The 12,350-nt window shown below is 45.2% G+C and overlaps 2 long non-coding RNA genes across 3 annotated transcripts in view; both read right to left on the reverse strand.

Annotated features, from left to right (window-relative positions):
* LOC132689242 (uncharacterized) overlaps positions 1-12,287 on the reverse strand; it is a 129,819-nt gene extending 117,532 nt beyond the window's left edge. For both annotated transcript variants that reach the window (XR_009614929.3, XR_009614928.2), the window contains exon 1: positions 12,185-12,287. This is a non-coding gene — a long non-coding RNA (uncharacterized LOC132689242). The remainder of the gene's footprint in view (positions 1-12,184) is intronic.
* Positions 1,298-5,485, reverse strand: LOC132689243 (uncharacterized). The gene is made up of 3 exons (XR_009614930.3): positions 5,216-5,485; positions 4,964-5,141; positions 1,298-3,254 (listed from the first exon to the last, which is right to left on the reverse strand). It is a non-coding gene; the product is annotated as an uncharacterized LOC132689243 (long non-coding RNA).
* Positions 12,288-12,350: the final 63 nt, after the last annotated feature.

Raw genomic sequence — 12,350 nt, forward strand, 5'->3', positions numbered from 1 at the left:
TGTGGTTTAAGCCCCCCAACCTATGGTAGTTAGGACAGCCCGAGCAAACTGGCACAGAGGGTCTCCTCTTCTTGATAATGATAGTACAATTAGAGACATCACATGCACATGAAGTGGACAGAATAAACAGGGGTTGTAGGCAGAATTGCACACGGGTCTAGCAGGTTCCACTTTGGCAGGAGGTCTGGGGCATAGTTTGGAAGGTTTTTCGGCCGTTAGCAAAGGATAGGAGTGGCAAATGGACTCGGGGTGTACATTTAAGGGACTGGATGCTCGGGAAATTCTTGACCGCCGCAGCCCTATTTACCTACACTGACATGGGCATGCCTTAGGCAGAGAATGTTGGGAAAGCCAGGTTGCCTAATTCTGCCACCTGAAAGCCACGGATCAGTGACAGGCGACACCAGCACAAGTAAAACTCAGGGCTCCGTCTCCTGATGGGTTTGTGAATTGGCTTCCTAGCACTCTGACAGTTCTCTTGTTTGCTTTTCTTATCCCTTGCTTTTACCGAGAAAATCTGGGCCTGACTTAAAAATTAGGACAATAGAAGGGAGTCAACAAACTACATCAGTAATCTCCAATTAAAAGACAAAGACTCAAAGTAGGGATAGGCTAATCAATGGAACAGAATAGAGTCCAATAGAATCCGGGAAGACTTACATGTATTCAATCCACTCATTTCAACAAAGGTGCCAAGTCAATGCAAAAGAGAGGGCAGAAGTTTTTTTAAACAAATGATGCTGGAAGAACTGAATATCCATATAGGAAAAAAGTACAAAAGAACCTCCACCTCTACCTCACTGCATACACAAAAAATGTGCTTGAAATGGACCATGCACTGAAATGCAAAAGACACAAAGCCCTACTTTTTTAATGGATGAAATACTTGAACAGAAACTTCAAGGGCCAATACGCACATGAAAAGGTGCTCCCTGTCATTGGGGAAATCTAAAAGACAGAGACTCTTTGTTTTTAAGTCCTGTTACCCAGCCCTGGGCCATACGCTCCTAAAACAAAAATACATGCCTCCTTTAAAAATCTGTGGGAAATAAAAGAGATGTAAAGCAGGCGGTCTCCTTCATCATTAAGAATGCTAATTGGCACAGTTTTATGGAGAGCAATTAGGCAAAATTTAACATCATTTTACATGCAATGACCTGTGACAGAGCGCTTTCAATTGTAGGTATAACCTAAAGAAAACTTACTACCCCCCCACCCCACACCCCCCCCACCTCTCCCCCTCCCACCTCCTGCCCCCCATGCACAAAGACGCACGTGCAAAAGTGTCTACGGAAGATTTATTTGGAAGAGTGAAAATGTGGAAACTCTCTAAAATGCCCACGAGTATGGGGGTGCGGTTAAGTAACTTATGGTGCACCCAACTCTTCATATGATAGATGGAATCATTAAAATAACAAAGTAGACTTGTATCTACAGACATGGAGAGATCGTCCAAATAGACAGACCTATTTCTAAGTAAAAAAGGAACTCACCAAACAATGCAAATGGCTATTTACATCATATTTTTTATGTTTGTTTATTTTTGAGAGACAGAGAGAGAGAGAGAGAGAGAGAGAGAAACAGAGCATGAGCAGAGGAGGGGCAGACAGAGACAGAGACACAGAATCCAAACCAGGCTCCAGGCTCTGAGCGGTCAGCACAGACCCCGACGTGGGGCTCAGCCTCATGACCTGAGCTGAAACCAGGGGTCGGGCGCTTCACTGACTGAGCCACCCGGGCACCCCCCACAGTTCGTATTTTAACAATCAGCCCAGTAATGCCAGCGTCTGCTTGTGCCAGACAGAGGTCTGAGTAGTTTTGTTGTTGTGGTTGTTGTTACTGCGTGTTTTCTAAAGGTTGTTCTAAGACGGTCTGCCTGTCAGGCAACTGCTTCACTCCAACTATCTCAACCCGAAGACTGCTTCGTCGGTGTTGGGAGGAAAAGAAAGAGGCTGGCAAGCAGCCTGTGACCCACACCAGGCTGCCCCCACCAGCTGTTGTGGGCACGGCAGCCCCCCATGCCCAGCTCCGAGGGGGTTTGTCACGTTGCTGATTTCCGCCATGTTTCCCTCCCGAAGTGGCAGCTCCAGTTGCTTCCCCGGTAATTTCCAAGATGCTAATTGCCACCTGCTGATTTCCTGTAAACACTGTACTTTACACATGTGATTAATCAGAAAGCTGTGGGCTATTCTGAAGAAGCGTGTGTGCCTGTGTGTGTGTGCACGCACGCACGTTTCATTACTGTGGTGAATTTAAATCACAGGCAATGTTTGCTCACAAAGCCGCATTGGCGGAACGGCAGGGAAAACAAAATTACAAAATACCATAAACTGCAAGTTCACAGACCGTATAAACAACAATTCGAGTCAGCCCGACAACTCACTGAGTCAACTCTGGAACGGAGCAAGCAGCGACAGGGCATCTCCAAAGGAGACTTTGAATCACAGGTGTTTGTGCTCCTCGGAGAAACCAAAACCGAAAACATTTTCCAAGGTTTTTGGTAAAGAACATCCTCGTAAGTTAGTTTCAAGATCAGCCTCGTACCAGTTCCTAGGTCTTCCACCGACTACCCACAAGATCTGTACAAATTACCTGAACCTCCAAACTGCCATTTCCTCATCTGTCAAATGGAGATAATGGCTAAGTCACCCGAGAGAGCGCGTAAATTACTTATTTTGCATATTAGTCAGAATTGTTTGGGGTGTTAGTGACAGAAATTTAATTCCGAGTGGCTTAAGCAAAGCAAGAAATGTATTGGCTAAAAAAAATTAAGACTAGGGGCTCTGAATTCAGGTGCTAGTGGGTCTGGACGCTCAAATAATGACTTCGGAACTCTATGACACCCTCCCCTCTTCTTTCCTCTGTGCAGACCTCTTTGTCGAGCAGACTCTATTTATGGCAAGCTGGTAGACCAATCAAGAGCTCCACACGCAGATCTTCTCTTCCCAGCGACTGCAGAGAACTGGCATGGATAGCATCTGACTTGAAAAACGGCCCGCTAGTCCATTCCCAGATCACAGTTTGGGCGCGGTCAAGTGCGGACTCACATAGACCCTGCTCAAACTGCAAAGATATGCACAGCACCAGCCACATATATGAAGACACAGCTGGACATCTCATCTCAAAACCCAAACAAGACAGTCTGAAGGACAGCCAGCCCCACTTGACAGTGCTTGTAAGAGGAAACACTGGGGTTCTGATGTCAGGATCGGAGTTCCAGGATTGGTACTCAATCTTCCATATAAGCAGATGTACTGAGAAATGAGAGAGAGAGAGAGGTTTGCTCAACTCAGAGAGAGCAGTTGGTCAGCCCTTCCTACACATGCTCACATCTGTTGACTCCATTTCAGTACTTGGCCAACAGGGAAAAGTGGGCGGTTCATAGACCCAAACCCAGATACATCTGGCCAAGGTAACCATTCGCCATTTTCTGTTTCCAAGCCTCTCTGCAGGCTTACGGCATTTCCTACCAGAAATTCTTAATATCCCCACCAGTACTGCTGGTCTTGAAAGTATAGGGCCCATCAGTCTACCTAATCACTTAGCGTTTTTATCCTGCTCTAGCCACTACTGGGGCAAGATGGGATCCTCTGCCCCTTCATTTCCACTGGCCCTCCTCCTCAATTTCTCCCCTGCTCTGAAGAGAGTCCTTTAGTGTGATAATGCATCCGTTACCCTAGCAGAGTTGATAAATATTAGCCATAGGGGTTTGATGTTTTTAGGTACTTTGCTCTGAAACATGTGAGAATTCAGGGCAAATGGGTCTTATCAGGACAGATGAGAGAATCAAGTGCACAAGAAGGCTGGTGGCTCTTGTTGGAAAAGGATGGGGGGATGGAGATCAAGATCAAGGGGGCTTGCTGATGTCCGTGAAAGGACACATAAAACAGAAAGGAAATGTTGGTAGCAGCTTCTGGACTGTAAATCTCTTCCTGACTGGCTATGAGGAGCATCAAAGTCCTTTCTATAACGAACAGAGCTTAGTTGCCTTTCCAGTCCCTGTGGGCTAAAGGAACAGAGTTCGAGGCAGCACAGAGTGATGGGGAAGAGCACAGACTCTGGATTCAGATCACCTGGATTTGAACCTAGGATCCTACACTCTGTAGGTAGGACACCTTGGGCATGTTACTTAACTTCTCTGAGCCTCAGTTTCCTTATTGGTAAATAAGGATAAAATAATGGCATCTACCTCCCAGGATTGGCCTGAGAAGGCAATTAGTTAATATCCATAAACTATTTAAAACTGAACCTGGCTCATAATAAACACTGCATATATATTGGCTTTATACAAACAGCAAGCTGGACTCCCTTCCTTCAGGGAATCCCTTTGTTTACATGTACATGGTTGATTGGGTGATTACCCCAGGACAAGCGTTGTTGAGTCTCTCTACAGATTCACAGATGCAAAGTGGGGGTACCCAAGAGGGGTGCAGCTTGCACCCAAGGAGCTTTGATTTGTTCACAAATTGCTACTTGCTGTCGCTGCACTTGATTCCGATGCAAAGGGTTTTTTCTTCTGTTTAGCAGTGTTGGAATGAGCCTGCATTGGCTTACTCTGAAAATAAGGAAAGGTCTGCAGTGTACTTTTCTTGCCCTAGGCTGAAAAGACTTGGCACAGTCACTTAAAGGGTGAGCTGGGTTGATCACAGAAGGGCTTAAGCGGACATCAGCCTTTGCTAACAACTGGGAAGCAGCATCACAAGCAGGCACTGGGGTCAATAACAGGTGTTCCCAGAACTCCAAAGGCAAAGGCAAGTTAGAACCCAGATATGAGAGATGAGGGTAGAGATTGCACTATAGGCTGGCTCAAGCATGGTCTGCCTAAAGCGTGGCTGCAGCTATGGTGCCCACGGTCATCTTGTCCAGGTCACCCTCACATTCTGGCATTCCCGACCTCCCTCTCTTTCACCAGTTACCCACTCAAGTCACTCTGGGCCACTATGTACACTCTATTCCCACTCACCTCTAGAATTCCTTTTCCTTATCAAGTCAATTCCTGCTCACTTCTCAAGCATAAATGAATTTCAGTCTCCTCCTTGAGGTTTGCTTTGACCCCTTCCAAAGTCTCTGAGCTGATACTCATTTCCTGATACCATCATGTGGAATTATCTATTGCCTTATGACATCTCTTATACTGGGGCCTGTAGAACAACAAACATCCATTAGTTTTGCCTGGATAGCATCCTTCATTCCTTCTGCTGGTAGTAACACTTACCCAATTTTTCTTTGGAGGAAAAAAAGCCCTTCCAAATTCTTGGTCCATGTGGCTCAAAAGGCTCAGCTCCGGGAGTGCACATGTGACTAGGCCTGATGCATCGAGTATTCCATCCCCTGGTCACAATGATTGGTTCAGGGCTGGGCACATGACCCAAATCAATGCTATGAGTTTCAGCTCCAGGATTTTTGCTGAAACTACTGAGAAAGGGGGAGGGAGGAATCTCTCTTTCAAAAGACCAGCAACCACCATAGGATGGAGACAAACTTCCTAAAACTTAGGCCAATTCAGAAAAAAGAAGAGCCAAAAAAAAAAAAAAAAAAAAAAAGAGAGAGAGAGAGAGAGAGAATCAGACGCCTAAGGACACGATCTGGATCGTGTGACACGATAGGATACAGCTATACCTAAACCTCAACATCACCTGGACATTTCAATTACGTGAGACAATAAATTCCCTTCATTCATTCATTCAACAAATATTTACAGAAGGCCTATTATGTACCTGGCACTGCTCTAAACACTAGAATACAAGGGATACACTTTTTTTTTTTACTTAATACAATGTAAGCTAGATTTCTAGCCCTGGTCAATGAAGTCTTCATGTTGCTTAATTCATGAATTGTTATTTAGCATCCTTCATGTGAATGCCTCTTTTTCCCAAGTACACTCATTGAGAATGGAGACCACACATTATATTTCTCTGTATCACCAACTGTGATATGTGCGCAGTAAATAATTAACAAATTATTTGTTAAGTCAATAAAGGCTACATTTATTGGGAACTACCACTCGTGGTATTGATTCAAAGAGCATAGCTCAGAAGAAATGTCTAAGGAGCTTTGCCAGTGAGCTCTGATTAGACCCTGGCAGCCAAAAGATGTATGTGCTTCATGAGCACAAACATGGCATGATGATGGAATCAATATTAATCCACAACAAAAGGAATATATCAGAGGACTGACATGATGTCAGACCGTATGCCAGTGCCTATTTCTGCTCCTAGTCCAAATTCTTGGAAATGACCCAAGAAAAGATGTTGTTAAATAATAAATATTCAATATTGATGAAAATCAAGAAAAGGTACACAATGGATCTTCTGAACAGAAGGAGAAGAGCTTACTCCTACATGTGCAGGAGGGGATCGGCTATGAAGGGGAGTGGTTCTGGGGAAAGTCCAAACTCAGAAGAGCAAGCAGTGGGTAGTGAATGGTAGAGTAAATGGAGAACTGAGTTCAGAGCAACTGGATGGTCAACTCAGCTACTGACACTCTTATGCCATGCGGGAGTAGGCAGCAAGCACCTTTTTCTGCAGAATAAAGCAGTGGCTATGGACGCAAAGAAGGAAGGCACAGGATCCTGCCACGGCATCTTCCAACTCCTAGGAGAGACAGGAAACATTCTAACCAGAGGAAAAGCTACCAGCTCACTCTTTCTGGTGGCATACCCACTGCCTTCTAGCAGCTGAATATAACCAAAATCATCATCAAGAGATAGATATGGAATATCTCAAGCACAAGAAATGGGAGGAGCAAGAATCCCCAAATATACTGCAAAATCTAATCCAATGGCCCTTTCTCTCTCCTTCTCTCATTTAATCTCTCAACAATAAAAACAATAAAACAAAAAAAACCCAATAAAACAATAACATCTCTCAGTAAAAATGGCCACTCCTTTCTTCCTGCAACACATGCTTTCCTTGGCCATCATGACACCACACTGTGGTGGTCTTCCTTTTATTTCTTGTCATTTTTAATTAGTCTTCTATGTGTTTTCTAGGGCTGCCATCACAAAACACCACAAACCGAGTGGCTTAACAGAACCTTCTCATTTCAGAGCTCTGGAGGCCAGAAGCCTGAAATCAAGCTGCCAGCAGGGCTGTGCTCCCTCTGAAGGGTCTAGAGAAGGCTCTCTCCTAGCTTCTTTGGCTTGTGGTAGTGAAGTACAGTCTTCACATGGACTTTCCTCTTTTTATAAGGACACCAGTCATATTGAATTAGGTATCCTATTCCAGCATAGCCTCATCTTAACTTATCTGCAATGACCATAATTCCAAATAAGGTCACATTTTGAGGTACTGAGGGTTAAGATTTCAATATATGAATTGGGGGGCACAGAATTCAATTTACAATTCCCCTCCTTTGCTATCTACTTAACAATGAGCACGGACTTTCCTTCTCTTCCCTTTACATTTGTGTTCTCTCCCTATATGTTTTCATCAAATCTGACGGCTTTAAGTAAATGCTGATGACTTCCAGATTTCTATCTCCACCTCTGACCTCTGCCTTGAGGCATACCCACTGTCCATTTGAACCTTACATATCTAATAAAGATCTCAAAATTATGGCATCCAAAACAGTATTAATAATATTCACCATTACTCCAACAAACTGGACTCCATGAGGTCTCCCCACGTCAAAAACTATAGTACCATCACAGTTGCTGAAATAAAAAACTGAGGATCCCTCCCTTTCTCTTATGCTCCACAACCAAGCAAGACAAGTCCTAACAGCTCTGTATGCAAAATATATAGAACACATCCATTTCTCTCCACCTCTATTGTCACACCAAAGCCCAAGCCATTACCAATCTTTTGCCAGAACTAAATCTGTAGGCCCATATCTTACCATTCTTTACTTTACCTGCCTCCGGTCCACTCTTCAACATCAGTGTGATTTTGAGAAAGTATACATCTGATCACGATACTCAGTAGCTTTAAATCCTTAAATGCCAACTTTTAGAATCAAGGACATACTGCTTACTATGGCCCACAATGCTCTTTCAACATGGTCTTGCCCCTGCCTGCCTTCATCTTTACTCTGGACCCATCTCTCCTCTTGCTCTTTATGCTCCAGACATGCTGTCTCCTTGGTTTGTAGAACACCTCACACAATTTCTCACCTCAGGGCCTTTCTATACACTCGCTAGTCCCCTTTTCAGGAAAGCTCTTCCATAGATTCTGCACCTATGTGCTTCCTTCTCATCCTTGACACTCCAGCTCAAATATCAATCCTCAGAGAATCTTTTCCCTGATCAGACTTTCTAAAGTAACCCTTGCCCCAGTTACTGTCTGTTCTATCACCCTATTTATCTTCCTTCTAGTATTTACAATAACCGGAAATTATCCTGTTTATTTATATAGGTACTTGTATATTCTTTGTCTCCTTCTCCAAGCTCCGCTAGAATGTAAGGAACCAAGTGTGTCCTTCGCCACTATGTCTTCAGTGTTCAATACTTTACCTGAAACAGAATTAACTTCTATATATGTGTTTAATGGATGGGGAGATGAATAGAAAAATAGGCCTTAGAAACCCTCTTACTCAAATCCCTGTATGCTGAGTATTCTCTTAGCACACTATTTCCAGGAGTCTAAATGAGAGAGAATTCTTTTTCCTAGAGACAGAGAGATGCCCTCACTTTCTTGCAACAATGGGCACACTTTACATTGCCTTCATCGTAAAGTCCAAATTCCTTCCAACCTGTCTGTACAACTTTATCTTCCACCACTTCCTTCCCCTATAGTAAGTTCATGGTACACTTAGCTTCATACCATTACATGAAAATACCACTCATGTTTATGTTACCTCTCTTTGGAATGCCTTTCTTTCTCCTCCTGCCAAACATCCTTCCAGATTCCCTCTATGAAGCTTTTCCTGGTAGCCAGAGAGGCTATTAGCCTGTAGTGTCACAGGCCTTTATACATACCCCTACCATATTTATTCTAACAAGTGACAATCCTAGGACTAATTTTCCCCATTTTACTCTTAATACTTTGAGTAAAAGGATTATGCCTTATACTTATCCCACTAGTGCCTAGCATGGTGCCTCATAGAGATATATACAGGAAAAAAAATTGTTGACTACTACTATATATGAATATATAGTTAAGAATTTTTCATTATGGTATTTCTCAGTGGAGTGAAAGGCACTGGAACATTTTAACAGTTGTTATTCTGTCAGCTATCTGCCCATCATTAATGAACCAGTGGGAGAGGTGATTTTTAATTTGTAAAAAGGAAAACTATTTCCACTAGCTATGGCTTGGTTAATAAACCACAGTTGAAAATTCTGTATCCAAAATAGGCACACCAATAGACATATTCAACCTCTTCACGAACACTTTTTGATTTTTAAAGAAATGAATTAAATTTTCAGGGCATAAAAGAAATGAGAAGTAACTAGCATTATTAGGATATTCTGTAGCTTGGATTTTTTTTAACTTAGCATAGGCCATAGATAGCACTTCTTGGAACTATTTCGTGTATAGTTAATGTTTACTTTTGTGGTAACACTACATTAATCCCATTGACCAAAAGCAAGGTATGGCAGCTAGTGTGGCTGCTGGCCAAAGGGCTGGTGGATCAGCACCACGGACAGAGGAACAGCATGTGAAAGGTCGCTCAAAGGCAGCTTGTAGGACAGCTGTGATACCAGAAAGACTGGTGTGAATGTTTCTCTGGGGATCATTCAAAGACAGCGGCTTATTGTTAAAACTGGAGGGGAGAACATGAGAATTAATTCCACTTTTTTATGTTTGAAAATTTCCATTAAAAATATCCACGTGTGTTACTGAGAGGCCACCAAAAAAAAGAAAGAAAAAATTACTCCTAAAGACCTTGGGATCCTACATGTAAGAGATAATGAACAATAAGCCCCAGTACCCTCTGTTCCAAGTGGAGTTTTGAGAAGGCTAGGCTGTAACTTTCCCATGGACATGAGATTCGTCTTGCGGAAGTCGGTGTGACGGAATAGGAAGTTCAGACGTCTATAGACGATCCGTTTCTTGAGAAGCAAGATGTTTCAGGAGAGCAGTTTCTAAGAAATGAAACCTCTCATCACTGTCCCTGATAAGAAGCAGCTGGGGGCTGCAGCCTAGGGTTGCAGGGAATGAGGCTGAGTGTAGGAGGTGGTTGTGAGATTGAGCCCAAGGTCCACACACTGAAGTTCTGGGTGGGCCCAAGGTCAATACACTAAAGTTCTAAGTCAAAACAAAAACAAAAACACTGTTTAAGTGTTAAATGGGCTAGATAAATAGAGGGAACCGAGATATAACGCCAAGCACATTAGGATGGAAAGGAGCTAAAATATGAAGAGGGTGGAGAGGTACAAAAGGAAGACTCACCTAAATTATTTGGGGGGGGGGGGGCCACTAGGGACTTTTCATGCAGCAGCCATGTCAGAAGAAAATAAGAAGCCAATAGAGAGGCTGGTGGATAAAATAAGAGAATGAATGTAAGCACACTCATGGTAAGAACCATTCAGAGACTACGGACGGCAGATAACATTGAGGGCCTACTATGTGTGAGGCACTGCTCTAAGTCCCCAGAGAACATGATTGAAAAAAAAAAAATCCAGCTTTACTGAGCTAACCTTCTGGTAAGGGAGACAAATAAATGTATTTGCCGGGCGTGTGAATTCCGACTGGCTGTTTCATTTAGGCAGAAAATGTGGCTTCCAGTTTGCTGCAGTCCCCACCATTCCCTATTGTCTTGCACTCTGCCGACTTCACTCTTTTATGTCATCTGCCTGAGCTCTGCAGGCTTGTGAGCTTGTGACCCATGCTCTCCGACGCCCCGGGGCTGCTTGTGATGCTTGTCTCTCCTGAAAGCACCAAATGGCCCAACAAGCATATTAAAGACCCTATTCTTAGCTGAATCCATATCCTGGGTTGCCACTAGTCTCAAGTAACCTTGGGTGGTTAGATCACCTCATGGAGATCTCAATGTTCTCAACTGTCAAGTGGAGGCAATGGTATCTGCTTTATGGGATTGCTGTGAGGACTAGCCATTGCCCCACCAGCTCTCACTCCGTCTTTGGATCTCCTTCTTATCACTACGTCTTCAAAGAAACCTTCCCAGACGCCTGACGAGCGAGGCCAAATCCCTCTAATCTACACAGCACATTCCTCTTCTTGGTCCTGTTGCAGTCACAATCCTACTCTAGCTCGTGGAATCCGGGATTAACGCCTGCCCCTCCCAGCAGGCTGAAAGTGCAACAGTGACGAGGGCTGTTTTCACTCGCCACCTGTCATCACGTGTGGCCCAAAATAGATGCTCAAAAAGTACTAACGAGAAAGAAAGAAAAGTAAACTGTGCAAAGACAACCCCTTTGCACACATTGGTTGCCCGACAGATTCTCTCGGACCTTCCCTGTGACGTGGACGCTACTCCCAGCTTCTGGGCTGCTAGGATATGTAGGTCGAATTTTAACTAGATTTCCGCTGAAAAAGAAAAGTCACTAAGCTTTCTTTTCTAATAGGCTACCGACCCCTAAACAGGGATTTTTGTTTTGCCCGCTGATGTATGCCAAGTGCCTAAAACACTGCCCGGCACCTCATCAATAAAGGAACAGATGGATGGGCAGGCAGGCAACGCTCCGAGTTTCACAGAAGTTGGGAGGCGTCAACAGCTCCTTCTAGCACCACAGTGGCGGGTGGGGAGGAGGAACGGGGACTCTGGGCCAGGACCGCCCCCCCTCCCCCCCCCCCTTCACGGTCAGCCACACCAGATTTTCCCAGAGCGTGCGACAGTAGGACCCCCGGACGACAAGGTGTTCCCCCGCCACCCCTGGGGACCTGATTGGAGCTGTTTAGATGGTCCCGCAGCGGGGGACAGACGGGGCGCCCCCGCAACACCCTTGGGGGACTTGAGAGGGTGCTCCCATAGCGAGGGACAAAAGGGGCGCCCCCGCGACACGCTTGGGGGCCTGAAGGGGGCTGCCCAGCTGCTCCCGCAGCGGTGGACAGAAAGGGCGCCCCCACGACACTCTTGGGGGCCTGGACAGGTTCGCCCGGACGCTCCTGCATGAGCGGTTGGCGCCCAAGCCCCCCGGCGAAGGTACCTGCAGAGCAACCCCAAACGCGTCCGATCCCACTGCCAAAGACCCCTCCGCCAGGCAAAGGAGTCCCCCGTCTCTCTCCCTTTTCCGCCGCAGAAAGACCTTTGCACCCCCTCCCCAATAGTGTTCCTTCACCTCAGAGACGTCTCCCCGCCTCCCAGATCCACCGCTGAGGGACACCCCCCTTTTCCAGGCAGTTCCGCCGTCTCCCGCAAAATGCCTGCTCGGCCCCCGACTGTGTCCCTCCGCCCCCGGGCAGTTCCTCCGCGCCCCCCTCATTCCTGAAGTCCCTCAGCGGCGA

This window comes from Panthera onca, chromosome E3 (assembly GCF_046562875.1).
Source record: "Panthera onca isolate mPanOnc1 chromosome E3, mPanOnc1 haplotype 2, whole genome shotgun sequence".
Classification (NCBI taxonomy): domain Eukaryota; kingdom Metazoa; phylum Chordata; class Mammalia; order Carnivora; family Felidae; genus Panthera; species Panthera onca.